At 37.2% G+C, this 11,546-nt stretch overlaps 1 protein-coding gene across 1 annotated transcript in view; it reads right to left on the reverse strand.

Moving 5' to 3' along the window:
- The window catches only part of snap29 (synaptosome associated protein 29), a 25,739-nt gene extending 20,806 nt beyond the window's left edge, over positions 1-4,933 (reverse strand). The window contains exon 1 of the mRNA XM_034170732.1: positions 4,873-4,933. The gene's annotated coding sequence lies outside the window, so the exon portion shown is untranslated. The remainder of the gene's footprint in view (positions 1-4,872) is intronic.
- Between the last annotated feature and the right edge of the window lie 6,613 nt (positions 4,934-11,546).

Raw genomic sequence — 11,546 nt, forward strand, 5'->3', positions numbered from 1 at the left:
TGGAGAAAACCCACGCAATCACGGGGAGAACATGCAAACTCCACACAGAAAGGCCACAGGTGGCAACTGAACCCATGACCTTCTCGCTGTGAGGAAACAGTGCTAACCACTAATCCACCGTGCTGCTGAGCACACCTGATGGATTTAACTAGCTACAGGTGAAGCAATGAGAATGGGAAAACATGAATCTGGAGACTACATTTTACAGACAAGCATGACTGATGAATGAAGAAACATATGAGAGAAGACGTAACATGTGAATTTCTCCTCTGTGAGATCAATAAAGTTTATCTATCTATCTATATGTGTGACCATTTAATAATTCATTATTACCTCTGCCAACTAACATAAAATGGTGGCCAGAGCTACATGCCCTTACATGATGACTAGACTTATTGTGGACACCAAATCACAACAAAATAGAAATACTCTGGCAAACCGCATTCAGGCAGCATATCCAATTACAGATTATAGAGCTGCACGTAATCACAGACACCAAAAGAAGTGTGTAACTGTAACATTTTGAGTCATCTGGAGTAGAGCCACTGCTTCTTTCCATCGAAAGGAGCCAGCTAAGGTTGTTCGAGTGTCTGGTGAGGATGTTCCCCTGGTCATCTCCTCCGGGAGGTCTTCCAGACACGGGGGAGGAGAACACAGAACACTCTGGAGGGATTATGTTTCGAAGATGGTTTGGGAATGCCTCAGAATCCCCCAGAAAGGTTTGGACTGATGCAGTCGTATCGGTCAATTTTTTTACGCATCGTTCGTCATCGGTAAAAACAAAAAAAAACAAAATCTTGAATAATCCCGAATAGTGCCGAACGTGTCCCCACGGTAAACACAGCTTTTCAGTGGTTTTCATGTCAACCTATTATCCGTAAATTATACGGATTTTTCCGAGTTTCAGAGTCATACAGACGTAGAAATAAAGTCAGATATTCAGGGTTTGGTCTGCAGCGGGTCTGTAATCAACCGTTTCTGCAGCGCGACTCCACTTTGAAGCCGTGAACCACTGAAGCAATGCTTCAATTCAATGGCTTGTGGCTCTTTGATCTGCTGCTCTTCAGAAGCGGTAAGTCCGCTTCTTAACCCCTCTCAAAGCCATTAAAATACCATGAGTCACTTTTGTGTGGATTAAAGTCACTAACTGGGACTCTTGTCTTGTTGCAGTCAAGAAACGAGAATCGTTCTCCGTTCCGTTGTCACAGTTCCAAACACTGCGCGACTGAGACAGAGTCCGGTCGGAATAACTTCAAAACGAATTGCTGCTTTAAATAAAATGACATCTTACAAACGTAATACAGACAAGAAACTACAACTGACTAAAATGTTTTTTCCTCCCAAAATGAAACGTGCTGTATTTCTTTACAAATTACATCCTGACGTGCTGTAAGAGCTCAGCTCAGATAAATGGAGTGACATTTATGCCAATAATATCTGAAAGGAAATGCTTTTGACAAAAACTATAGATTTTGTTTATTCCTATTTATGTCCAGAGATCAAGGATCCACCATGTAGAGTTTATTATGTCCAAAGTTTAAGGATCCAGTGACCAATTTCATATTTATTTACTTTAAGACTCAATAAAACGTTCAATTTCAATTTAATCGGCTTAATTTAGAAGATCTTCACTTAGCCTGGAAAAAGAGTCTGTTGCTCTATAAAAAAGCCCTCGGTAAAGCTAGGACATCTTACTACTCATCACTAATTGAAGAAAATAAGAACAACCCCAGGTTTCTTTTCAGCACTGTAGCCAGGCTGACAAAGAGTCAGAGCTCTATTGAGCCGAGTATTCCTTTAACTTTAACTAGTAATGACTTCATGACTTTCTTTGCTAATAAAATTTTAACTATTAGAGAAAAAATTACTCATAACCATCCCAAAGACGTATCGTTATCTTTGGCTGCTTTCAGTGATGCCGGTATTTGGTTAGACTCTTTCTCTCAGATTGTTCTGTCTGAGTTATTTTCATTAGTTACTTCATCCAAACCATCAACATGTCTATTGGACCCCATTCCTACCAGGCTGCTCAAGGAAGCCCTACCATTATTTAATGCTTCGATCTTAAATATGATCAATCTATCTTTATTAGTTGGCTATGTACCACAGGCTTTTAAGGTGGCAGTAATTAAACCATTACTTAAAAAGCCATCACTTGACCCAGCTATCTTAGCTAATTATAGGCCAATCTCCAACCTTCCTTTTCTCTCAAAAATTCTTGAAAGGGTAGTTGTAAAACAGCTAACTGATCATCTGCAGAGGAATGGTCTATTTGAAGAGTTTCAGTCAGGTTTTAGAATTCATCATAGTACAGAAACAGCATTAGTGAAGGTTACAAATGATCTTCTTATGGCCTCAGACAGTGGACTCATCTCTGTGCTTGTTCTGTTAGACCTCAGTGCTGCTTTTGATACTGTTGACCATAAAATTTTATTACAGAGATTAGAGCATGCCATAGGTATTAAAGGCACTGCGCTGCGGTGGTTTGAATCATATTTATCTAATAGATTACAATTTGTTCATGTAAATGGGGAATCTTCTTCACAGACTAAGGTTAATTATGGAGTTCCACAAGGTTCTGTGCTAGGACCAATTTTATTCACTTTATACATGCTTCCCTTAGGCAGTATTATTAGACGGTATTGCTTAAATTTTCATTGTTACGCAGATGATACCCAGCTTTATCTATCCATGAAGCCAGAGGACACACCAATTAGCTAAACTGCAGGATTGTCTTACAGACATAAAGACATGGATGACCTCTAATTTCCTGCTTTTAAACTCAGATAAAACTGAAGTTATTGTACTTGGCCCCACAAATCTTAGAAACATGGTGTCTAACCAGATCCTTACTCTGGATGGTATTACCCTGACCTCTAGTAATACTGCGAGAAATCTTGGAGTCATTTTTGATCAGGATATGTCATTCAAAGCGCATATTAAACAAATATGTAAGACTGCTTTTTTGCATTTACGCAATATCTCTAAAATTAGAAAGGTCTTGTCTCAGAGTGATGCTGAAAAAACTAATTCATGCATTTATTTCCTCTAGGCTGGACTATTGTAATTCATTATTATTAGGTTGTCCTAAAAGTTCCCTGAAAAGCCTTCAGTTAATTCAAAATGCTGCAGCTAGAGTACTGACGGGGACTAGAAGGAGAGAGCATATTTCACCCATATTGGCCTCTCTTCATTGGCTTCCTGTTAATTCTAGAATAGAATTTAAAATTCTTCTTCTTACTTATAAGGTTTTGAATAATCAGGTCCCTTCTTATCTTAGGGACCTCATAGTACCATATCACCCCAATAGAGCGCTTCGCTCTCAGACTGCAGGCTTACTTGTAGTTCCTAGGGTTTGTAAGAGTAGAATGGGAGGCAGAGCCTTCAGCTTTCAGGCTCCTCTCCTGTGGAACCAGCTCCCAATTCGGATCAGGGAGACAGACACCCTCTCTACTTTTAAGATTAGGCTTAAAACTTTCCTTTTTGCTAAAGCTTATAGTTAGGGCTGGATCAGGTGACCCTGAACCATCCCTTAGTTATGCTGCTATAGACTTAGACTGCTGGGGGGTTCCCATAATGCACTGAGTGTTTCTTTCTCTTTTTGCTCTGTATGCACCACTCTGCATTTAATCATTAGTGATTGATCTCTGCTCCCCTCCACAGCATGACTTTTTCCTGGTTCTCTCCCTCAGCCCCAACCAGTCCCAGCAGAAGACTGCCCCTCCTGAGCCTGGTTCTGCTGGAGGTTTCTTCCTGTTAAAAGGGAGTTTTTTCCTTCCCACTGTCGCCAAGTGCTTGCTCACAGGGGGTCGTTTTGACCTTTGGGGTTTTTACGTAATTACTGTATGGCCTTGCCTTACAATATAAAGCGCCTTGGGGCAACTGTTTGTTGTGATTTGGCGCTATATAAATAAAATTGAATTGAATAAAGTGCCAAATCACAACAAAATCTAAACATACGAAAACAAATACATCACAATTGTACACATTGTACAATTGTGATGTATTTGTTTTAGTATATTTAGTCATGGACATGATGAATATTGTTACCTGCTGGACTGTTTCTAATTTTGATTGGTATCAATGGAAAATGTCTTCTGTGAACTGTCTGTATCTCAATATATTATTATTAAGAATATATGCAGTCATATTTTTAGTGATTTTATCAACTGAAAAAGTCATATGTAGATTCAGGTTTAATTGAAAGATTTTGGCAATAAATTTGATCCTGTTTACAGTTAACTTTTGTTATAGTGTTGTTTTTTAGGACATATTTATACAAATAAGTGTTCACTGTGGTCCATGAAGTATAATAAATATATTAAAAGAAGTGTGACAGTGTATGTTGCACACGAAGAACGAAGATTATTGAATATTAAGACGCGTACGGTTTTTATTTTATCATTGGGAAAAAATGCATCTGTCAGATTTTCACTCTGGATCCAGCCCTGATACTGTACACTAAAGAGCGCTGATGACTGTCTGCTGTGACAGTAATGTACATTTGCATTTTTAACAGGGTGGGGGGGACTATTTTTGTAATAAACAGTTTAAAAAGCGTACCAAAGCTTTGGAGAGAAGAAAGGAAGGAAGAAAAAAAAGAAAGAAAGAAACAAACAAAAAAATCAGATCGACAGCTTTACTTACCTACAACTTTAAACAGGAAAAGCAGAGATATCGGCAAAAGTGTCGGGAAACGTTTAAGCTAAAGGGTGTGGGCTAACTCTCCGCTAGATCATTCAGACTGTTAGCAGACAGCAGTCAGGAGCTGCTGTCCATGCTACCGCCTTCTTCTACTCGTACAACGGATGTCGGCTTAAAAACGAAACTCTGAGTCAGAGGCCGCTTTATGAAATTAAACCAACCACTAACCTTTGATAGAACAGCAAGCGGTGCTGCTGCCGTCGACCTCGTTGCCGTCTTCTTCTTCTTCTTCTTCTTCTTCTTCAATGGCGTTTAACAACAAACGGCATCCTTATTGTTGCATTACTGCCACCTTCTGCATCAGTCCGTTATAGCAGGATTAAATCCTCGAGCCCAGCGTCTTTCAAGCATTTAAAAAGCCAACACTTCCCCCTCCTACTTAACCCTATGTCTAAAATACTTCCTCCAGAAACTGCTTTCAGGTCTACACCAAGCAACTATATTCCATTCTTGATCTTATTAAATACACATAAATTTGCTTTCAGGATGCCATCCAAACCTGCTCCCCACTCCAGCTCCAGCAAGACACCTCAACTATGTTCATCACCTTTTTGCATTTGTCAGCCACTTTCATGATATGATCCCTCCATGTAACTCTTGAATGAAAAAAAAAAACAAAAACAAACTCCCAATAATTTAAACTTGACACTTTGTCCAAATTGTTAACATACGTCCGTTTTAAAGATAAACATCAATTTTATTTATCCCAAAGGAAATTATTTTTCCAGAGGACCGAAACAGTAAACAGTAAACAATGGTTAGTTAAATACACAATTACAGAAAGTGTTAGTATTAAATAGAAATCATTCAATCTTTTTTGCAACAAAATTATGCAAAATGACCAAAAAATATATTGCGCAATATTGACAATATTGCACATAACTCTGAATAACTCCGTTTGTTATGTATTCATCCTGCAGAAGGAGGAGGAATTATACAGTCTGATTGTCACAGGTAGGAATGACCTCCTGTGGTGTTCTGTGGTGCACCTGGGTGGTCTCAGTCTATGACTGAAAGTCCTCTGACAGTTGCTCCAATTTTCTTCCTCGTTACAGCTTTTTGTTACTTTCCCACAATTAATTTAACATTTTTCCCTCTTTTACATAAACTTCCATCATCTGCAAACAATGTCACCAATACCTAAATTAATATTTGTAAAAATATCATTTATCATATTATTAAACAGTGTAGGGCTTATCACACTCCCTTGAGGGGTTCCATTTTCTACCAGACAGTTCCTTGATATTTCTGATCCTATCTTAACCTGAATACTTCTCCCCTTCAAGAAGTCCATTACCCAGTTAAACATATTTCCTCCTATTCCTATTATATCCATCTTGATTAACAAGCCCTCCACCCAGAGCATGTCATATGCTTTCTCTGCATCTACAAATATTGCCACCACAGTCTCTTTGTTTACCTGAGCTTTCCTTATCTCATCTTCTAAGCACAAGATAGAGTGAGTGGTGCTTCTCCCTTTTCTAAATCTGCTCTGATAGTTGGTCATCAGCCCCCTTTCCTCAATTAAATGTATTATTCTTCCATTAACCAATCTTTCCATTAATTTACCAACATGAGATGTTAAAGCTATTGGTCTAGTTTACTGGGTTACTAGCATCTTTTCCTGGTTTCCTGATGGGGACAATAACTACCTCCTTCCAGCCAGAAGGAATCTTGCCTTCCTCCCTCATCATCTTAACAGTGAATAACAAACCATCTTTTCCAGGAGCTGATGTCTTACATTTAGCCAATGCAGCCTTCAACTCTTCCAGAGTGAATGAAACATTATACTTATCTTGAGACTTGCCTTTGCTTTGACTAACTTCAGAATAGGCCCCATGTCTCCTCCTCAGATAGATTACAAGAACTGTGCACTCTAATCAGAGTTCTCACCATCCTAATGTATTATGGGCATTGAAATCCCCACACCAAATAACACTATCACTATCAACTCCTTTCACTTTCTCTAGTTCATCAAATTCTAGCTGTTTTACATGAATGAATGAATGAATGAATGAATTTATTCAGCACGCACATAAACAAAACAAAATACCAACATAAACTCTTACTAACATACATAAAAAACAAACAAAAGAAAAATACAACAATAACTCAGTTTCTCAAATTAGGTGCAGCCGAAAGGGCATGGGCTGAAGCAAAAGCTTATAAACGCCCACCCCGTACACCCGTTACCATCCACAGTTAAATACACTCAAATATGATAGAAATCAGAAAATAACATAACTAAACAGAATAGAACAATTTCATATTTACATTTTACATTTACATTTATATCTACATTAGAATATAGTTAGGTACTAACAATTGCATCAATGGCATTCCATTATTTTCAATTCATTTAAAGTTTAACACATTTTTACCTTCTAAGCAATTACAAATAGTCTTGCACCCTGATCATTACTGACATAATGTCATACACCAAGTACTGCTCAATGTCTATGCAATCGTCTACACTTCTTACTAACTCTATTAACATTTTTACTCGTTTGTGTACTGTGCTAACATAATTTCTTTATATTTCTTTTTGAACTTATAATGTTTCCACACAATTTAATGTGGTTATCCAAATGATTCCATAATTTAACTCCACATACTGACACACACCAACTTTTCAGAGTAGTTCTTACATAATTTACTATAAAGTTACCACATCCCCTCAATCCATACTGTCCTTCTCTCTTACAGAACAGTTTCTGTATATTACATGGCAGTTCATTTTTATTGGCTTTAAACATTAGTAATGCAGTATGAAACTTTACCAAATCAGTCATTTTTAATAATTTTGACCTGATAAACAATTCATTTGTGTGGTCTAGATATCCTACTTTATGCAAAATTCTAACTGCGCGTTTTTGTAATATAACGAGGGGATGAAGTGAACTCTTATAGTTGTTACCCCATACTTCTATACAGTAAGTTAAATAAGGCAAAATCAATGTACAATATAACACTCGAAGGGCATCATGCTCCAACAAATATTTAACTTTATTAATAACTGCGAGACTTTTGGAAACTTTACTCTGTATATATCTAATGTGCTTTTTCCAACTTATTTTTTCATCTATTATTACACCAAGAAATTTACATTCTGATACTCTTTCAATTTGAACACCATTTATACATATCTTTATCTCAGAGTTTACTTTGTAATTTCCGAAAAACATTATTTTAGTTTTATCTAGATTTAAAGATAATTTATTTGTGTCCATCCAACTTTTTAGTTTATTCAATTCCTCATTAATAATATGGGTAAATTCACTATAATTTTCATTTGCATAAAATATGTTTGTGTCATCCGCAAATAAAATCATTCTCATCACTTTGGATATATTAAATATGTCATTTATATATAAATTAAATAACTTTGCTCCCAAAATTGAACCTTGGGGTACTCAGCATAAAATCTCCAAGTTATTTGATGTAAACTCACCCATTTTCACAAACTGCTTTCTCTCCGTTAAGTAACTCTGTATCCATTGCAGTGCAACTCCCCTAACACCATACATTTCTAATTTTTTAATCGAAATTGAATGATTAAGAGTATCAAAAGCTTTCTTTAAGTCTATAAAAATGCCAACTGCATATTTCTTTCTCTCTATAGTATTGGTTATCTCCTCTATGGTTTCAATTACTGCCATTGAAGTGGACCGCTTACTCCTAAAACCATATTGGCATTCATTAAGAATTTCATACTTTCCAATAAATGACTCTAATCTATTATCATATAGCTTTTCCAAAATTTTAGAGAATTGTGGGAGTAAAGAAACTGGTCTATAGTTTGTAAAAAATGTGTTTATCTCCACTTTTAAATAGAGGGACAACTTTAGCCATTTTCATTTTGCTTGGAAAGTTTCCCTTTATAAAAGATAAATTACAAATATATACAAGTGGTTTGACAATACTTTCTATTACTTGTTTAACCAGTATCATATTAATATCTTGAAAATCAGTTGAAGATTTACTTTTAAATTTTCTAACAATAGTAATAATTTCAAGTTCATCTACAGGAGAGAGAAAAAATGAATTTCTATTTCTCTTAATAAGTATTGGAGAATCAGGACCTTTACCAGGAATTTTATTGGCCAAATCCAGGCCAATATTAACAAAAAAATCATTAAAATGATTTACAGTTTCACTCATCTCATAGTTATCTTTATCCTTCTCAATAAAATAATCTGGATATATTGTTTTTTCTCCTTCCATGCTGCATAAGATCTTTTAATATTCCCCAAACCTTTTTTGTATCACATTTATTCCTTTCCAGTTGTTTTCTATAATATAATTTTTTACTAGTTCTTAATAGCTCTGTTAGTTTATTCTTATATAGCTTATATTTTCTTTCAGCTTCCTTAGTTTTCAATTTAATAAATATTTTGTAAAGACTATTTTTCATTCTACAAGCATTCTGTAGACTTTTGGTCATCCAAGGATGACCAAAAGGATGGATTATAATAGTTTATTACCACTATCTTCTTCCTTTCTGTCCATACTTCCACCACCACATATTCATGCTCTTTGCCTGTATCTACGAGTATTACTCTATAGGGTACTCCCATCTTTATAAAAGTAGCACACCCTCCCCCTGTCCTTGTTCCCTATCTTGTCTTACACCAGTATAGCCAAATAAAACAAAATCCAAACTAGGCTTTGACCATGTTTCTTGAATACATATCACATCTGGTTTCTCAGTTCTACTGTTGATAAACTGTTTAAAATCCTGTCCGTTTGCTAGTAAACTTCTTGCATTCCATTGTAAAAGTAACATAATCAAACGATCAAATGTGTCAATGCTGATGGTACATGCTGAAGTCCTTTGAAGTTTTTGGCAATTTGTTCAGATCATTTTGTGATAGGAAAGTCTAGTGACACATCAGTTATGATTTGATAGATTTGATAGTTGCTTTTGTAAAAATGCCCCAAAATATCATAATGGGAGGGAGAAAGCTCAGGGAACTAAGCATGCCAAGATAGAACTGCTAGTGCTTTCCAGATTGATCAATTATGAAGCCTGTATTTTTAACAATTCTGGAATTTTGCTGTTCCAACACTGTAGCTACTTGTTTATGTTGTAATTTTTTGGCAGACTTGTCTCCCATTTTACAAGGTCAATGTTGGGGTGATATGCAATGGAGTATGCATGTAGTGATGTACACTGAACAAAAATATAAATACAGAAAGACATTTTTTAAAAACATTTTTTACATTAAAATTAATTTTGGTCAAGGGTCACCAGATTTCAGCAAATTAAATCAATCATTCAGGTACATTATGAAATTAATTTTTGATATGTTCCTTGCACGGCTATTTTAATTTAGCACCTTTTGGTTTGTGTGGTTATATTTTGGTGTACTGATGATGTTATGTGCTGACGCTGGTCAGAGAACCGAACCAGCATCTGACAAGGGCCCAGCGCTAAATAACCAGAAAACGGTTCCAAAAAACAAAACAAATTTATTTCCCTCCTGTGCAATAATTTGTGTACAACATAAATGTTCGGTTGTCTGGCGAGGTGAAGGACGGTGCGCTCTCCAGCGCCCAAATGGATCAAAGCCCGGCGCTTCTGGACTCAGATTCACCACCGAACACCCCCCAGGTGGATACGACAAACTGACTCTGTGAAGGATGGAAAAGGTGAGGTAAGTCAACAGAGCTACAATAAATATCCTTCAAAGGCACACACTATCAGCAACACATTCAGGTCTGAATTTAAACTTTATGTAAATGAGCAGCTTCTCACAACAGGTGGAGGATCATCAATCCGTACGCCACGACAGTGAGGAGCAAACTGCACAATTCTCATCAATGTTCAAATATACTGCGTAACAAAATACCAAATTACTGTTAACACTTATTCAGACAATCATCACCTCTGATGTGTGCTGACAGCATGTGTCCCTCACCCATTCTCCTTCACAGGCAAGATGTGTCAAACCCTGGCGCGGTCCTCAGTGTCTCACAAACGAACGTCACAAGGTCGAGTTCCCGGCAATTCTGCTCATATCACTCATGGCTTAAATGCAGAATGCCATCTCATTATCTGCTTCAGCTGAAAGTCTTTAAGTTTGCACGTGAGCATCATCCACAGGTGCTGCAAGTCGTTAGGCCTGCACGTGAACATCCTCCGCAGGTGCAGCCAATAGTTCTGATGAAGGTGAAGGACTCTTCCGCCAGCACCTTCTCCACAGAAAAAACCAGTTTGCATACCACCTGGAGAGCAAAGAAAAGAAAACAACACCAAAATGTCCAGCCAAACCCCCCAACACACAACAGATGAACTTCATTGCATAGCTACTACATTGTAAGGTAGGGCTGTAACTATTCTAAACCTTTCTCTTGTTTTTTCGCCACCCCCTTCTTCCCCAGGACGACCAGTTAAAGGCCATCTCCACCCAGATTATATGCCATCAGTATTCTGCCCTAAAACCAGCAAGCCAAGATACAGCAGGCAAACGTTTGAAGCGCTATGAATGTTGTACAACTTCATTGTCAAATCGCCATTGTGCCAAACAATTGCAATTTGAAGATGAAACTGATAGTGGTGGCAGTGAAACTGACAGTGTGCACAGCAATAGTGACAACGATCAGCTGGCTCCAACAAAAAACCCTCCATGCCCCACAGATGAGTAGGTTACACAAGGATGCCCCAAAATGACACCAATGCCAACGTGCAGCGACTACTTAAAGAACAGAAGAATCTCAATGAACAGCTTAACGATTACATTGTGGTGCTGAAAGAAGAGCAGAATCTGGCAAGCAATCTCAGAAAAGAGATGGAGAGAGTGGAGATAACACACTTTGTAAATTGTAAACAAGGTTAACAT

This window comes from Thalassophryne amazonica, chromosome 5, assembly GCF_902500255.1.
Source record: "Thalassophryne amazonica chromosome 5, fThaAma1.1, whole genome shotgun sequence".
NCBI lineage: Eukaryota > Metazoa > Chordata > Actinopteri > Batrachoidiformes > Batrachoididae > Thalassophryne > Thalassophryne amazonica.